The sequence below is a fragment of the Protopterus annectens genome, chromosome 6.part0, assembly GCF_019279795.1.
Source record: "Protopterus annectens isolate FY-2018-M chromosome 6.part0, PAN1.0, whole genome shotgun sequence".
NCBI lineage: Eukaryota > Metazoa > Chordata > Ceratodontiformes > Protopteridae > Protopterus > Protopterus annectens.
In genome coordinates, this window is record NC_056737.1 from 1,841,004,776 (window position 1) to 1,841,023,004 (window position 18,229).

Consider the following 18,229-nt stretch of genomic DNA (forward strand, 5'->3'; position numbering starts at 1 on the left):
TTTGTAGAGGTGGACTCCCCAGTTCTAACTTCCTGGGTCCTGTCTGTGAGCCAGATGGCTATCCACCAGGTGACATACAGGTTTGTACCTAACTTCTTGAGTTTGTCAACAATGCCTGAGTGGGGTATTGTGCCAAATGCCTTGACCAGGTTAAGGTAGGCAGTGACAACCATTATGCCCTCATCCATTGCTTTGGTGACCTTCTCAAAGAGGTCCACCAGGTTCAGTATTCATGACCTGCCCTTGATGAAATTAAACTGGGTTGGGTCCAGTCTCTGGAGGTTTACTTTATCACTATTGATCATTTCCATGATAATTCTTTCCATGGCTTTACGTATGAGACTTAATGGGTCTGTAGTTTCCAGGGTATGCAGATGGCCCACCTTTGTGCAGACGGATGACTGTTGCTGTTATCAATTCATGAGGCATGAAGCCTGTTTGGAGGCTACAGTTAAATAGCAATTCTAGAGGGCCTGACAGGTCATATTTCATGCTATTTAGAAGGTATCCTGGGATATTGCCTAGGCCCACTGACGCAGTGCTCTTCGCCTTAGACAGAGCATTAAGGACCTGTTCCCTAGTGACAGCAGGGGCAGTCATACTTGATTGCATTTCCTGAGGGAAGGTTGAGGAGAAGAGAGGGGAAAGTTGGTGCTGCAGTTATCAGCCAGAAGGTTTGCTATATCTTCTGGCTCAATACAGATGGCTCCATTTACACAACTGTGTATTGCCTTTGAGGCTGAGGCATAGCTAAAGTATGTCTTGTGGTTGTCCTTGGCCTTGGGGGGGGGGGGGGGCAAATTTACCTCAAGTTTGGCTTTTGTAGACTTTATTTGTCCTCTCAGTTGTTTGTTTAGTTTGAGGAGACTGATTTTATCCAGTTGGGTGCTGCACCTCCTAATTGTTGGCAATTTTCTTTCTTTTATTATACAGTCTATTGATTTTATGATTCCAACAAGGTGGCTTGTTTCTTGAGTTTGTTCTGTACTTCCTCCTGGTGGGTACAGCTACTCTATGCAGCTATTAACATGCTTGTATATGTTTTTTTGTGAACAGTTCATCATAGGCAGCAGTGTTCTTAGGGTTTATGAGTGCTTGGAATTTTGCCAAGTTATCACTTAACAGCAGGGAGTTGGCTTTAGTTAGTAGTTCCTGAATATTCCAGGATTAGCTGTGGGGGGGTCCAGGTTTTATTTTTACTTCAAAGGAGACCAATTTGTGGTCTGAACTTACCAGGGAAGACATTACAGTAGGGGGTGTGCAGCACTCTCCGATATTAGTGAAGACCAGAAACAGTATGGTTGCACCCCTGGTTGGTGTACTGAAAATCTGGTCCAGTGAGTTTATGCTTACAAAATCCAGGAATCTCAGTGCCTGTACATTCGTATAGCATTCCCACTTAATAGTGTGGTAATTAAAGTCAGCCATGAATATGGTACTGTATTGGATGTTGAGTGTTTCCAATAAGTATAAATACATGGTATGGATTTCCTGGGTCACACAGGGAGACTTATAGCTTGCAATGAAGTGGTACTGGAGTTTGTCTACGGTCATTTGAACATGAAGTAGCTGAAGTGCATTGTCCTGTTTGACCAGCCTTGAGGTATATTTATTTTTGATGTAAATTGAGACACCTCCACCTATAGTCCCTGTCTATGCAGTACATGGTCTAAATGTGTGGAAGGAATTATAACCTTGCACTGTCGGTATGCTCGCTGCGGCTTTAAAACATGTCTCAATGACCACACAGACATCAGAAATTTCTACAGTGAAGAGAGCTTCTACAGAATGGAGTTTTTTGTTTAGACTCCTAGCATTGAGCAGTAATACATTCAGATTTTCTTGGTTTTGATTTGCTATGTCAAAAGTACTTTCAGTTTGGCATTACTTAAAAAAAGGCACTATGGGGAAGACAATGTTTTAGCTAATATTCAAATGCCTAGAGAGGAAAGGTGTAGACCATCCATGGCAAAGCAATATGGTCTGTTGACCATCACGTTCCATGCTGGCAAATACTGCACCTCCTTAAAATGACACCAGAAACTAAGCCAATAATTAAAGTCAGTCATCTTTTGTTCGTACTGTGGCATCATCCTTGGGAGAATGTAAAATGCTGCTCAATGCTATGTTCATACCAGCCTAAGATACACATTCCAAGAGCTCCTTAATGTCTCTCTTCATATAGTCTAGAGAGGTATGTCTCAGGTCATTTACACCCACATGCACTATGACGGAGTCATACTGGTACTTGTGGTCCAATGACCTGAGTGTGTGCATAATGTGGCAGATCCTAGCTCCTGATAAGCAAATGACTGTGGCTTTCTCCTTACCAATCTTGGTGCGAGAGACATCAGTGTGTCTCACGATGGAGTGTCTAATGACTTCAATGTTGGATTGTGTGGTGGCTTGCCTTATGGCCTTAGAGATAGAGGCTCCCATGAGATGTGGCTCTATGTGTTGATGTGGGTGTTGCTTTGAAAGAGAACATTTGGGGCTGCTGAGGGTATCTGTTATGTGTACTTCATCTAGGAGGTCTTTGGAGTTTAGGTGGGTTACATTTAAGTGTATGTGGGTCTATATGTCTGCTTTAAATTGTGTGTAATGGGTGCAGAGTGTGTACTACTGACAAGCTTATTGACATTAGGAGTACTTTTATGTGAGAGGTATGCCTCCAGTAACATTGGTGTAAATATATCTCTCACATACCATATCAGTTTGTTTGAGAATGAACTGGTTGTCAGTAAACATGAGGCAATTTCCACATTGCCTCAGGATGCTCATATCCACCAAGCTGGTAATGGAGATAGTGGGAAAGTTCATATTCATGGCAACAGACCTTTTTTTACTGATTAGACAGTTGGGGTGAGAATATAAAGCAATGTCAGGAGTATCCGGTTTGCAACTCTGGGGACAGTGAAGTTAGAAACAAAGCAAGCAGTACTTACTGAAAACAAGAACTGGCTTGTCAAGAATGATGAAAAGAGAAGAGATGCATGAATGGCTACTGTCTGGGTACTACTAGTGCTGGTCTCACCACAACTCCACTCTCCTGGGATACAATGCTCCCTTGCTTCTTCTCTCACAAGAAGCAAAATATTTGCATCAATCCCAAGATGAGAAGCAGGCCACAGCCTGTTTGGTGAGCCACAGTCTTTTCCCAGATGATGCAAGAGTCTGTAGGCTTGTTGAAGCCTTTTCTTGATAGATGCCTTGAATAGCAACCAGAACAATCAGGAACATCAAACACAGACACTCAATGCCCAACCAGAAACAGTCAGGAATCAATGCACTCTGCTTCTTCTCTCACAAGGAGTAGAACATAAGCACACATTCCAAGCTGTCAGCTATGAAGCAGTTATTAGGCTTTCCAGGGATTAGCAATCTCCAGGAAATAATGTCCCTGTGCTCCTTCTCTCGCCAGGAGAAAACAGAAGCACTAATCCCAAGATGACTACTGAGAAGCAGAATGTGGGCTCTGCCATAACTGGTGGTCTTGCAATAGATGTTTAAAGGTAAGATTAAAAAACTGGTTAATATCCTATGCACTGCAGCATGCACTAAGCAGTTACGTATAAAAATGGGGGTAACTTAAGTTTCAGATACGTGGAGAGCCACTAATTTTAAAAGAGCAAGACAGAATGAAGGGGGTGGGCTCTTTGTATTCTGGTTCTATGGAATACAGTAGGCTGGCCAATAAATTTAAATAGTTGAAGGGAAGTGATTTCACAAAATGATAATTTTGTGCTTACAACAGCCAGTGAAAGGGGAGAGGGAAGGAGACATGTGGTCTAATTAACATAAGGGGCAGGCAACTAGAAACACATTTGTGTTTAAGAACACAACACCGACAAGGTGAGAGGATGGGAAAAAATTCTGTGTTACTCACAAGAGACACAGCTGTAGCCTCTTTCCTAGTTTCAATTTGCAATTAAAAGCAGAATACAAGTAAAACACAGTGTAAAGAAAACAATTCACAGTATACAAAACAGAAGAAGGCAATAAAATAATACAAAATACAAGAAAGCAAAAGCAGATTAACCTTTCCATCACAGCAAGTTGTGGCAGAGTCTGGGTGAGCTTTTCCCCAAACTTATCAAAAGCTTTACCATCCTTATCAGAAAAAGAAGGAGGATTACAATTATCAAAATGCTTGACAGCAGCTGGATTAAATAAAGCTATAGCTGCTATGTAAGGTTTGGGACTAGTGTATAAAAACTTGAAAGACTGCCTACCTACTTTAACAGGGGCATCAGATTGGTTTTCAGGGAAAGTACAGGCTGTGAGAAACACATCCTCCAGTGCTAACTAAGGGGTTGAGGGTTTCAGAAATTCCATTTTTAACAAATCATAATATTTTTTAAGGGACTGAGAAACCTCAGTATTTTTCCACCAAAATCAATGGTTCACTGTGGAAATAGTAGGAGAGAAATCAAACCTCTAACATGGAGAAACAGATACCACACCTGAATTAAAAACCTGAGGAGAAAACAATGCATCTGTTCCTTCACATTTCCCTAGAGATATAACTTCATGAACCTCTTACAGGAAAGAGGATCTGTTATATTTTACCATAAACCACTTTACAAGAAGGGTCAATAGCCTGCATAAAACTGTGAGCCAAGTGCAGCAAAGGCAAATGTTTAGTTTTCTGTCTTGTTTTGGCAGGAAAGGAAGGGAAAACAGACCCAGTATTGCCAGCACCAAATTCACTAGGCACGGGACAATATTCTGGTTGAACAGGGGCACATTCCATTCCCCTTCTCTCATGACCAACAAGTGTGGCTATCCCTTGCCCACTGACGGGATCCATGGTGGCTGTATGGATACCACCACAGGGATTCAAAGAAAAAGATAAGTGGTCTAAGGAACCAACTTTGACCACAGCAGAGTTACCTACCTGCAGTTGACAAAGTCTGCTTAACAGTCTTTTTCTTTCTGTGGCTAGAAGAAGGTCTGACTGAGAGAGCAGTAGATTGTTCCATGGTCTATGGTCATGTTCAAAATGGTGCTTGTTTCCCAGACATTTAGCAGCAATAGTTTGTAAAACAGGAAAATTAAAAAAATGTATTTTCCCCCCAACAAGCATTTTAACACTTTTGCCAGCCCCAAAAAGTAAAATAAATACAATTTCTCCTGTTTAAAAGTACATAAAAGTCACAAGACAGTCAAGGAAAATACTTTTTCTTAGCTTTAACTATTTTTCACAAAAAGTAACTTTAAAGAGGTTTAAAAATAATGTTGATGCTTTTTTTCAATGAAAGGAACTAATCTACCTGTTGATGGAAGAATGTCAATCATTGAAACCCTGCAAAGGAGTGGCCTTCTTGGCAGCCGGAAAGCTCAGAAAGGCTTGTCACCCAAAACTCTGTTTTTATTCAGTTCAGCTTGAGTTTACTTACGGCTTGTGTGTGTGGACAGCATCCTGAAGCTTTAGAAGGTGGCTGGCTGCTATATCCTATGAAGTGTAGGGTACTGCAATAGTGATCAGTAAGAGAAATGTTGATGGAGTTTTTCATTCTAGTCTGTCCAATACAACTGTTCTGGCAATTTGGTAGTGATTTCTGCCTCAAATTTTTTAACTTTGCTCTCATATAATGCCTTGTGTCCTACTAAGCCTCAGATCACGTTTGCTGACTGCCCTAAATCTAGAACTTAAAATATAACCATTATGGAAGAATAAGGTGGAAATATGAGATAAAAGAATGGGAACAGGAGAGGGGGATGTAGTACTGGAAGGACTACTACAAAAAGGATCCATCACTACGGTAAGTACATAACTTTTGGATTCTACTTTATCTATCTGTCTGATCTGACTGTTGGCGCAGAATCCCCAGCTACCTACTTTCTTGAGAAGCATCATGACAGGACACCTTTCAGTACAGAAGCCTCAAAGGAAACCCTAGACGTGAAAATGACATCCAATTTATAATGCTGGCAAAGGTATTTAAGGTAGGCCAAGTAGCTGCACATATTTCCTCCACTGTAAAATTTCTGATAAAGGTAGGGAAATAGCCACTGATCTGGTAGAATGAGCTTTAGGTCAGATGGGAGAGACATCTTACTTAGGAAAAATAAATGTTGCACTGTTTGACGGCCAATCAGATAAGAGTTTGTTTAGAAACTTTATTTCTTAATTTACTTGAGGCATAGGAAATAAACATAAACAAAATTGGAGTTGGTGATGAACATCCAGAGTGTGAAGTAAGTATTCTTCAATTTGTGTGATTTGAGAAAATACTGGCATTCAAACAGGCTGAATCAGGTTAGATTCTGGGGCTACCTTTGGATTAAAAGATGGAGTAGTTCAAAGAGAATCTCTGCTTTATCAGAAGTCAAAAACAGGACAATGAATGTTAAGATAAGAAGTTCTGATATTATCCTGGTAGATGTGACAGCAACTGAGAAAAGATTTTTTCAGCATACAGATTTTAGATCTACTGAAATGGCTGGCACAAGGGGGGGGGGTCTTGCCAAAGCCTCCAAAACGAAATTTAAATCCTGTGGAGGTGCGTGGTTCTTTACAGGAGGAGCGTGTAACATAAATAACCCTTTGAGGAAGGTCTCACATTCCCTGTGAGAACACAGGGAATGATATTGAAAACCATAGTGGGAGCTGGAGATAGTGGCAAGCTGTACTTGATTGCGGAGAAACTTAGATCCTTGTTCAAACAGTCGCAAAAAAGTTCAAAGAAAACTGCAGACTTGTCTCACACTTTGTCTAACTTTGGTAAAATAAAAAGAAAACCACAAGTGATAATGGAGCACTATATCACACAAAATTAACTTTAATCCACTGGTTTAGCACTTTCAGCCCAAGAATTTATTGGGCTGAAAGTGCTAAACCAGTGGATTAACATTCATTTTGTGTGATATAGTGCTCCATTATCACTTGTGGTTTCCTTTTTCTTTTTTTTTTAGTCGCTAAAAAGTGTAAAACCTTTGATACTGAGGCAGAGAATGGGTTCACATTCCGGGAGAAAACAGAAAAGGTAAATAATTTCCATTTATTTTTACATACTTTTTGAATAGACTTTTTCTGGGAAGCAGATAAAATATGAACCAGCATTTGATATGGAAAGGGTCCTTATCCATCATAAGAAATGGAGATACCATGCAGTTAGTCTGTGAATGGCAAGGTCTGGGTGACAATGACTTGAAGGGTGAGAAAGAAGATCTGGTTTTGGGTTCACGAGCCATGAATGCTTTTTCAGGTGAGGCCTTAGCAATGGAACCAGATTTGTCTGGATCACAGCGAGGCATGCTGAATCACAGTAGACTTACAATGTAATGCATTCTGAAGAAACCTGGAAATGTGTGGAAGAGGTGGTAAATCATAACACAGACCAGGGGCTACTGACAGATTTCAGGATCTCTTGATGGCTGTCCCCTTCTGGGAGGCAACAGGGCAAAGTAACTTGTATTTTGTATTGGCGGGAGTGGCAAAGAAATCATAACAGGGTAAGCACCAATGGCTGAATATCTGTTGAGCCACCAATGGGTTGAGGAACGCTTGTGAGACAACAGGATAGACGGGCTTAGTTTATCTGCTAGGCAGTGCAGTTGACTCTCTATGGAATATGCACTGCTACTAGAAAGTGATGCAAATCTAATGCTCACTGCAGTATCCTCATTGCCTCTCTGCAAAGGGAACAGAACTTTTCTTTTCCTTCCTTGATGTGTACCAAACCACTAACATGTTGCTAATTTGGATTGAGATCACTCCCTGGGGGAAGGAGGTCCTGGAATTCCTGCAATGTTAGGAGGATCACCCTCATCTCCAAAACATTAGTGTGAAGGTTGGGCACTGCTTGCATCCATATTTCTTTGATTATCCTCTCCTGATTTCTTGGATTATCCTCCTCTGGAAATGCCCCTATACCATAGAGAGGAGGCATCCATTGTAACTACTGCTATTGGGAGAGGTAAAATGAAGGGAAAGTGGAAGAGAAGATCTGGTGAGACCAGCCAGTAATCAAAATGTCTCCTGCAGGATGCTGTTATGAGAACTGGCAAAGACAGAAGGTCTGACAGCTGTGGCCATTGGGAGAAGAGTTACCACTAAAGAATTCTCATGTGAAGGCTATCATGAAAGGCTATTACCAGGGAATGCGCCATGAAACCAAAAAAGATGAAAGAGATTTAGGTTGCTTAAGAGGAAGCACCAATGATCTGACAGTTTGCATTCTTTTCTGCTGGAAGATTGACAATGCAACTTTAAGTACACAGCAAACAATGAACCTTATGTTCCATGTAGGATGAGACATGATTTTTTTTTTTTGACAATGACTGATAAATTTATGCAGAGCTGTAAGCAGCTGTCTCTGGTTGACAGTAAGGACACCATGCTCATTGCAATGAGGAGCCAACTGTTCAGACAGGGAACACTGGTATCCCTCTGAGTTGCAGGTGGACTGCCACTACTGCCATGCACTTGGTGAACACCTGCGTGGCTGTGCCGAGACCAAAGGGCAGGGCTCTGAATTCATAGTGACTGGATTCTTTTGCAATTTTTATGGGAGGTAAGTATTCTGGTGATCTATGGAGCACATCAAATCATCATCTCTTAGATGTGGTAGAATCACTTGCACAGGTACCACTCTGAATGGGGTCCTTTTGACAAAGTGGTTTCAGATGCTGAGGTCTAGGATTGGCCTGCGCTGCTTGTTTTCCTTGGGTATTAAAAAGAATCTGGACAAATTTTCTGACCCTCTCTGATCTGGTGGGACCTCTTGAATGGTTCTTTTTTTGAAGAGCAGCAATTTCCTTTTTGGCTACTTCATATTGGCAGGTTGGAACATCTGGAAGTGGCATCTTTTGGGATGGGAAAAGGAAAATGAAATGGTATAGCCCTTGGATATTATCTCTCTCAATTATTTGTCCTGCATGACGGTAAAGACACCCACTGACTGCCTCCAGAGGTGGGCAATCAGGCCAGTCTTCTGGACCACTGGTTCTATCTTCCAGGGAAGGTACTACAAAAACACTGACTTTGTGGACTGCCTCAACATCTCAGATGGCGACCTCTCAATCTCTGGATCTAATGTACTGGATGCAAAGAAAGTGCAAATGAAGAAAGAGAAGAAGACGGTATCAAAGCTGATGTTACAGGGTGTGGTAGGCATGCCAATTCCGTATCCACCATCACAGAGATAGATGCAAGGAAAAGACCTAGTAATGGTGAAGGGTAAGTCAACCAGATCCACCCTGGATGTAAAAGGTGGGTGCAATGATGCTCAACTGTGAGCCTTAGCTGAGTCCGTTCCTTTCTGAGGTAGAATCAAAGGCTTGATGGGGTTTCCTAAGCCACAGCGACGTAGAGCCCTTCTGATTCTGTTGAAAGGTTGTTGAAGGCTCTCATATCTAACTCCTACAGCAGACATCTTGCCTTCTCCTTCTTTTTCATACCTATACAACTTCTCTTTCAGTGTAGGACCAAACAATGAGGTGCCATCAATGAAGCATTGGTGAAGGATGCTTTGAAATTGTCTGAGAAATCACATAAGAGGAGCCAGGTATGGCGGTGCATAATGAGATCGATGCCTACTGGTCTAACAGCCCCACTGGCAGTGCTGTTGAGCAGACACATGGAGAGGTTCATGATATTCAACATTGTTCCCAGGGTAGTTTTATAATTATTTCTGAAAATCCTGCCAAGGAATCTTCTTCAAAATATCCACATGCTGATGAGCTACATTCCTTTGGAAGATATTCATGCATGTTATGTAGTTCAGTGCTGTCAAGGCAAATGTGCCTGAGGTATAGTCTCACTCCCCCACCCCCCGCCATCTGTTATGCTAGATTCTGTATTATGATGATGGACAGTGGAAAACTGTTCTGAGAATTCCTTTTTAGTGGCTGCTGCAATGATCATGGAGTTCACCAGTGGGCTCTTTGACCAGAAATGCCTATCCTTAGGTGGGTGCAATATCCTGTCAGACTTTTGGGGTATGGCTTCTGTAGTGATAAGCTCCTGCCATTCCCTCCTAGTGACCAGTTCCACAAGGTTGTCCCCCATGAGGGACAACCTAAGAAATAAAAGGCAGAAGAATCATATGCTTCACAGATTACTTCCTCATCCTGAGAGGGTGGTTTACTGGGCTAGGATCTCTTTTATCTCATTAGCTCAACGATTTCGCCAAAGGAGGCATCTTCAGAAGGGGACTGTGGAGAACCCTCTTGATCATCCAAGTCTGTAAGTGAGATGGGGGACTCCATTGGGGAGTCCATGTTTCTTCTTTTACATGTTCTCTTCCTGGGAACCTCTGATACTGACTGATCTGAGTCTCAAGAAAGTGTGCTGGCACTATGACTGTCTCTTTGAGGGCATCTGATCTGCTCTGCACCTGAGAACCACGAAATAAGGGCTTAGAAACAGATAGGTGGGCATCTGAGGGTGGAGCTTGTGCCAAAGGTAGCCCTGTAGTATGATAAAACAAATGTTTGTTTGACAACAACTGCTTTTAAAACAAACTGTATCCTAGTAAAGCACAAATACGAAAATGAATCCAAACAGTTTAAATCAAGCGCTTTCGCTTGGTCTCATTGCCAAGCTTTTTCAAGATCCTGTAGTATGAGCCCTGTAGTATGATTCAATAAATCCTCAAAGTCTCAGGTCAAATTTGTCAGATGCAAAGGAATTGTAGCTGAAGTAGCTGATGCCACTGTGTGTGGAAGGTATACTGACTTGGAAACCCCTGTTGCAGAGACAGGCATCAGGGAAAGAGCTAATAATGGAGAATGGAGGACAAAGCCGTTTCACCCTGGATGTAGAGGGGGGATGGGATGATGCCCAACTCTGAGTCTTAAGAAAAGCCCTCACTCATGGACTCCCAATCAGTTTCACTGGTACTTCTGAAAGATTTAAAGGATCTTATGGAAGCTGCTGAAGAAGGCCTTGATGTGCTAAATCTCAAAAGCTCACTTTTGTACAACTGACTACTTGGTACCAGAAGTCGACACTTGTTCCAAATAACAATGATCTCTAAGGGAGACTTAGGTGCTGCAACTGATGTGGAGAGGAGTCCCTCTCCTGGGACCAAGGAATTTTTCAAATCCAGGGAGAAGCAAGGATCCTCTATTTTTTCTTTCTTTCCTGGAATCCTTATCTTTGTCCCTGTCCTTCTCTTTCCTTATTTCTACCCTTGTCCTTTTTCCTTTCATCATTTTTGGCCATCAGGAGGTAAAAGACTTTATTATCAGCTTATTACTGTAAACTGAACCCCTGACATATCGAGCAGTCCACATTAAAGTAATACACTCCCAAACAAATTACACAGGAAAAGTGTGGCTCCTGGGTGGAAGTTTGTGTATATATTTGACACATTTCTAAAAACTTTTATCCTTAGCAAACTCAACATTACAACAGCTACAACCAAATATACACTCTAACTTCAATAAACAAAGGTAGAGCGAGAGAGAGAGAGTGATTAATATGGACCTGTGTGTGTGTGTGTGTGTGTGTGTGTGTGTATACACACACACACACAAACACACACACACACATATATATATATATATATATATATATATATATATATATATATACACACACACACATATATATATATATATACATATATATATGTGTGTGTATATATAAAATATATAATATACCCTTAGAGATAGAGAAGGGGATAATACGCAGCCCACCTACATAATATAAGATCTTAGCAAAGCAGGCTAATGTTTGGCAAGAAAATGACAGCACTTAGCTGGCATGGTGTTTGGATCAATTGTTTCTAGTGATGTAAAACAAAATCTGAGGCTAGGAAGGGCTCGGAGCAATATGAGAAGGAAAAGTTCAAGAACTTGAAGCAGAGAGCACTGGCAAATGTTCAGATCAGTTTCAACATGGTGTTTCAGTCCCAACAGTTGGATTAGGTGGGAGTATGAAACAGGATACAGAAAATACATATTTTAATGGATACATACAATATGCTTGATTTAAAGAGATTGTTTCAGTAGTCAAAGAAAAATTCTTCAACCTCAGTGAGGAAAATTTCCTTGTGATTGGTGTTTGGCTTCCTTTACAAAGCCCGAAACTTGGCTGGAAAAGGAATCCCTTATGTATAGCAATTCTATCTTTCAAGCTGACAGTCAATGTCTTCACACTAGAAAGTAGAACTTGGCTTAGCTGTTGAATTAGTTTAGTCACGACTTCTGTGGAGGCAATAGCAATACAGGTACAGTGGATACAGTTACCTTAACCAGGAAAGTGCTACAGGAACAGGGTCAGTTCTGATGTCCTTCAATTTAAAAAGTTCTTTCTGTATCAGCGGGAATGGACGGAAAACATGAAGTAAAGGTTTGAATCCACCAGAATGAGAAGGCATCTAGTTTAGAAGCAGTCTTGTGAGGAGGAAGAGAACAAAAGATCATTTTTAAGGTGTGTGATAGATAGGTCCTCTTCTGGCATATATATGTACAATGCCATGAAAAGTTTCTGGAGCTAGCTTTTTATTATGTGAGCCACAGTTATGTGTCTACTATGGTTTTCTTTTAGTTCTGAGATATGCAATGCAGACAGGAATAAATTGTTCTTAATGGCTCTAAGTCAAATAAGAAGAGTTCACGCATAGAAATGGAATGCTCTGTCTCCCCAGCATTTGCTGATGTACCATACAAGTGTGGTATCTGTACTGATTTCTAAGTTATTCCAGAAGAAATTGTCTTGAAAGGCATTGTACCTTGTCTTCCTTTCTTTCAATGTGACGTAGAGAGGCCCTTCTTGTTGAGACCAGCTTCCTTGTACCGAGAAATTGCTGAATTTTTTACTTAATGTTGGAGGATGTAGTTAAATCCCTTTGGAACACGCAAATGGATATATTCATGTCACAGTTGCCTTCTCTACAGGCTTGGAAAAGACAATACATAGTCTCTACAGAATCTGAAGGCTATTTTAAGAATCCTCTGTTAGTCTTCTTATGAAGTAATGCATGAGGAATGGAAAAAAGCAGGCGGACATATCTTAGGTCCTTAGGGGCTGCCTTGCTGTAATGGCCTGCAGCTGACAGAAATCTGACATTACATTTATGGACTTCTGTCTGTCTTGTGGAAGAGGACATTCATCTGATCATCTATAATGGCCTCTAGGAAGATTACTGAAGTATCTGGGATTAAGGATGATTTACTGTACTCTACTGTGCTCTTCAGCAACTGCATCAGAGTATGTCAATGATGTGAGATTTAAGTAACAGTTTCTTTGACTGGGCTGCTATAACAGGCAATCATCCACAACAAGAAAGATGTTACATTTTCTTTAGGAAAGACAAGCAATATCTGGAGTTAAAGGTTTGGCAATTCCTTTGTAGCAGTACAAGGCCTGAATGGAAGTAATAAAAATTGAAAACAACAATGAACATGTGAAATCTGAAGTATGTATTGTGCAAAGGCTTTATAGGAATATATAAATAAACATCTTCCATGGTTGCCAAGCCAGATAAAAATACTGTTTGTTTTCACTGCTGCCACTCTCAATTTATGTGCCCAAATGTGTTAGGTCAGACAAGTTCAGAACTGGTTTAGTGTATTCTGCAGAGATGCTTGTGACTCAAAGTTCAGGTCAGCAGTCAAGAAGGTATCCTATATGGCCTCTAGACACAGGAGAAATACTAGAGGGCTTTGGAACGACCATATATAGGAAGGCATTGGATCTCTTTTGCAGATCAAAAACTTGCTTCCCTTCCCACTGGAAAATCTGCATCATTATCCTCAGATTCAAATTCTATTGGGGAATGGTTCCACTCAGAATCTGAATTTTGCTCCTCAGAAGATGTGTTTCTAACCATCTTTTGAGGGGAGGAGAAGAAGAAAGGAGGAGTTTTCAAACACATTAAAGTTTTATATAACCCTTGAAGAAAAACTATACCATTTCTTCTGTAGTACATGAGGGGAAAGAACAGCAGAAAGAGGGTGTGGTTAGTTTGCTGCTTCTTTTTAGGGGAACTGGCAGAAATTATATGAGGAGGATCCAAACCCTGACATACTTCAATAACAGTATCATGGACGTCCTCACGGAAGAGGATCTGTGGAGTGCCTTTGCGTCCCTCAGAGATAATCAGCTAAAGTTCTCCTTTCCCGGCCATACTGGACATCTGATTGGTCATATGGCAAGTGCTTTCAGGTTCTGCCTTGTCAACCTCCTACAGAGTCATGACAGTGGGAGCCGCAGCAGAAACTGGACTGTCTGAAGGGTATCCAGGCTGCACAACAGAGATGAATGGGTCTGACCCGGCAACCAAAACTTTTAAAGGTGTAGAATTCTTCAGTTTCTTAGGCAGCTGTTGAGCGAATTCCAATAAGGGAAGATTGAAGCCCATCCTACCTCACATGAGCTCCGTTAAGTCCCTGATTTTCCAAATACATTTTAATAGAGGCTAAATGGTTCCTAATAGTTTTAGGGACAAAAGTTTTATAAACAGAACACTCCACAACATCATGATTAGGACCAAGACAAAAAAAAAAGACACTTTGAATGCTGGCCTCTATAGGGAAGCTGCCTACTGCAGTCACATTTACATCTCTCAGCTATCATAAAATAAGTACAATTTTAGTCAGTTTAGTCAAAATCACCTAAGACTGCTATTATGGAGCGTACAAAAATTTTGGGAGAAATAATCAGCTTTAAGCAGGGAATACTACTTATAGGTGGGAACTGGAACTTGATTTGCAAAAGTGAGGATGTATTAGGGGGATGGAAAAGGGAAAATATAACAAAAGAGGGTAGATTTCTTAAGAACTTTATGAAAATGTTTGGTATAGAAGATGTGCATTCCATACTAGGAACTCAGAGAGAATTTATATATTATTCCCCAAGGTACAACAGTCGGATTAAACTAAAAAGAAATTATATTTCATAGGAACATATGCATTTAATCGAAAGCTTCAACACGCATCTAATAACTACTTCAGATCATGCACCATCAACAGCTAAGAAAAATGTGGGGTAATGAAGTCAAAAATGAGACATAGGTGCTTTCCCACCTACCTGTTAAAGGAAAGAAATTTAAGGAATGGGTAGTGGAAATTATTCAAGCGTTACTGGGGAAGACAGAAATTTCTTCAGAAGTTACAGCTAGTGAGTGTGATAAAATGAAAGTGGAGTTTAAAAACAGGGTAGCAATTAATGGAAAAAGACTATGCTTAAGAAGTAACAAGAATTATTTAGAGGAACTGACAAAGGTTAAAGTGTTGCAGAATAAGGAGAATATCACAAAATAAGAGGTGCAACTGCAGAGTGCTAATGAGAAAATAAGGGAGAATATGGATAATATGTGGGAGTTTGGAAAGATTACTTTTAAGCAACAGTTTTCTGATAACTACAGAGCACAAAAATTCTTAGTACAATGACTCTGGCAACAGAAAGTAGAAAGAGTTGCAGATAAAATTAGGGAGCCTATAACAAGAAAAATAACCAGAGATCCTGTAGAGGTATTAAGACATACTTTGGAAATTTTATGAACATTTATGTAAAGCAGAGGAATGTGGAAGTCAAGAAAAAGCACAAATGGAAATATCTATGGAAGACTTAAGTATGCCAAGGTAAATGGTATTCTTGTGGAAGTTTGAGAGCTAAGAGGGAAGAAAGTAGTAAAGATCTGGAAGGTTTTGTTTAACAGTACTTTAAAATGACAGGAAGCACCAACATCCTGAAAGAAAGTTGTGGTGGCTGCAATATCTTAAGACAGTAAAGACCGAGCCCTTGGAACCGAGTCGGCCTAATACCAAGCTCGCGTACACCAAAAACTCTTGAGCTAAGCTGCTACCCACAATGCCCTTCTCCCAGTTATCTCAGATCGAGTTTGCATGAAACATATAGAAGTAAAAAGCAGAGGCCATTTCTGCACAAAACCCCTGAAAACACCACAAGGACCCATACGATCCACCAGGAGCCTTTGGTGGGGGATGGAGGGTGGGATGTTATGAATGGAAGAAGATCAACAACACAGATGGAACGTTATGGTAAGACATAACTTCTTTATCTGATGCTGTTAATCTTCTTCCCATTCATCACTGATGGGACAGAATCCCAAGCTACTTGAAAACCTGGGTGGCAATTATGGAAGAATATTCCTGAGTACCACTGAGCCAAAGGCCGCTCTTCCCCTGGAGACCATGTCCAACTTGTAATGTTTGATGAAAGTTTGAGGTTTAGCCCAAATGGCTGCTGTGCAAATGCCGTCCATAGAGGCCCTGGAGTGAAAAGTAACATAAGTTGCTATGACTCTCATTAAATGTGCCTTGATATTGACAGGTTTAGGCTCATTCGCATGTGAATATGAAAAAGCAATACAATCTCTAAGCCATTTTGATACAGTGACTTTTGATACAGCACATCCCATTTTTGATCCAGAGAAGGAAATGAAAAGTTGATCTGACTTGTGGATAGATTTAGTACTATCGAGGTAAAAATGTAGTTGCCTATGTACATCCAATGAATGTAGACAGTATTCTCCTTTATTGGAATAACTTGGGAAAAACACTGGAAGTTCAATGGACTGGTTCACAGAGAAATCAGAAATCACTTTGGAGAGAAAAGATGGATTAGTACGAAAAGATACTCTGTCTTTATGAAAAATCAAATACAGACACGATGCATAAGGCTTGTAATTCTGATATTCGTCTAGATGATGTGACAGCCACCAAAAATAAAGATTTCCATGAAAGAAATTTGAGGTCCCATTTGGCAGCAGGCTCAAAAGGGGGTACCAGGGAGAGATTCCATGGCTCTAAAAGATGCCTGATTGGAGGTCTGCTATGAAAAACTCCTTTGAGAAAGGTCTTGCATATGCAGGTGGAGATAAGTGGGACACCTTCTAAACCGTTATGAAAATTGGAAATAGTTGCTAAGTGGACTTGAACTGTATAAGCTGATCCTCCCATTCTCAAAAAACTCAGAAAGGTATTGAAATATAACAGAGACAGGAGCTGCGAGGGGGTCTAGCATCTGTTCTTTAGACCAGACAGCAAACCTTTTCCACTTATCTCTGTAAAGTTTTCTGGTGGATGGCTTATGGGAGGCCAGAATAATATTGTGAACAGATGAGGAGAGGGTTTCCTGCCTGGTGACTAACGGAAGTGAATAAACCAAGCTGTCAGCTTGAGAGTGGACAGATTTGGGAGAGTCAACCCTTGGGGTGAGAAAGTAAGTCCGGACGAGTGTCCAGGATCCATGGAGATTGGAACAGGTGAAGCCGGAGGAAGGGGAACCACACTTGTCGAGGCCAGAATGGAGCAATGAGGATCACCTTGCATCTCAACCGAAATGCTTTCTTCAAAAATAGGAGTATCAAAGGAATTGGTGGATAAGCATAGAGGAGACCGGTGGGCCAATCATGAGTCAAAGCGTCTCTTGGGGACTCCCCCTCAGGGGAAAGAGAACAAAGAAGCTGCTGCATTTGTAGTTCGAAGGGGAAGCGAAGAGATCGCAGCAAGGCTGGTCCCCATCGACTGAAAATATTTGCCGTCACGTTTGGATTGAGAGACTACTCGTATGGAAGGAGGATGCATCTGGTCAGCCTGTCTGCAATCGCGTTGGAGCTCCCTGGGATATGCGTTGTTATAAGAAAGCGGTTGGAAGCTATCGCCCAGTGCCAAATTCTCATGGTTTCTTGACACAGGGGGTAGGATTTGGTTCCTCCTTGTTTGTTTATGTACCAGACTACTGACATATTGTCTGACTGAATCACAATCGTTCCCGATGGAAGGAGCGGATGTAGTGCCTGCAACGCCAACAGCACCGCTCTGAACTCCAGAACATTGATATGCAGTTTGGCCTTTAAGCTGGACCATGTACCCTGGACTGTCTTTCCCTGAAAATGCCCCTCCCCCCCATCAGGGAAGCATCCGTGGTCACCATGGCAATGGGTTGAGGGATCTGGAAGGGGCGACACCAAAGTTTTTCATCTGGCCTCATCCACCAGAGGAGATCTTACTTGCAAGAGTTGGTAATGAGGATCTGTGAGTTTAGGGGGGTGAAGATTTGCCAACCATTGGGACAATAGGAGCCATTGTAACAGTCTCACGTGTAATCTTGCCAGAGGAACAATTGGAATGGCCACAGCCATGGACCCCAGGGCCTGGAGAACTTCTCTTGCTGACACCTTTCTTTGACAAAGTATCACTCGTACTTGCAATCTTAACCTCTGAAGCCTGTGAGCTGGTAGAGAAACCAGGCATGTTTGAGTATTGAAAACTGCCCCTATAAATTCCAGTTATTGGGTAGGTTGTA

The 18,229-nt window shown here is 41.3% G+C and overlaps 1 protein-coding gene across 3 annotated transcripts in view; it reads right to left on the reverse strand.

Moving 5' to 3' along the window:
• Positions 1–18,229, reverse strand: part of STAT1 (signal transducer and activator of transcription 1) — a 1,683,855-nt gene that overhangs the window by 76,802 nt on the left and 1,588,824 nt on the right. The window lies entirely within an intron of this gene.